Source organism: Rhinolophus sinicus, chromosome X, assembly GCF_036562045.2.
Source record: "Rhinolophus sinicus isolate RSC01 chromosome X, ASM3656204v1, whole genome shotgun sequence".
In the NCBI taxonomy this organism is placed as follows: Eukaryota; Metazoa; Chordata; class Mammalia; order Chiroptera; family Rhinolophidae; genus Rhinolophus; species Rhinolophus sinicus.
Window position 1 is genome coordinate 95,321,270 of NC_133768.1, and position 930 is coordinate 95,322,199.

A 930-nucleotide genomic window follows, 5' to 3' on the forward strand; every position below is an offset into this window, starting at 1 on the left:
GGGATTTTTGCACCTGTATTCATCAGAGATATTGGTCTGTAGTTTTCTTTTTTTGTGCTGTCCTTACCAGGTTTTGGTATCAGGGTAATGTTGGCCTCATAAAATGAGTCAGGGAGTACTGTCTCTTCTTCAATTTTTTGGAAGAGTTTGATCAAGATTGTTATTACATCCTCTTTGAAGGTTTTGTAGAATTCACTAGTGAAGCCATCTGGTCCCGGACTTTTGCTTTTGGGAAGGTTTTGGATGACTGATTCAATTTCGTTACTGGTGATCAATCTGTTTAGATTTTCCAGTTCTTCATGGTTCAGCATAGGAAGGCTACATGTTTCTAAGAACTTGTCCATTTCTTCTAGGTATTTGAATTTGGTGGCATATAGTCCTTCATACTATTCTTGGATGATCTTTTGTATTTATGTGGCATCCGTGATAACTTCCCCTTTTTCATTTCTGATTTTGTTTATTAGTTTCTTTTCTCTTTTTATCTTAGTGAGCCTAGCCAAGGGTTTGTCAATTTTGTTAATCTTTTCAAAGAACCAGCTCTTTGTCACGTTAATTTTTTCTATTGCCTTTTTGTTCTCTATTTCATTTAGTTCTGCTCTGATTTTTGTTATTTCCTTTCTTCTGCTGACCTTGGCTCTCATTTGTTCTTCTTTTTCTAGTTCTTTAAGGTGTAACCTGAGGATATTTATTTGGGATTTTTCTTTTTTTTTTTTTCTTTTTCTTTCTCTTTTTTATTTTATTTTATATTATTTTATTAGTTTCAGGTTAGTAAAATTACATAGATTTCAGGTGTACAATTCTGTATTACATCATCTATAAATCCCATTGTGTGTTCATCACCCAGAGTCAGTTCTCCTTCCATCACCATATATTCGATCCCCTTACCTCATCTCCCACCCCCCCCCCCCACCCCTGTGTCTATGAGTTTCT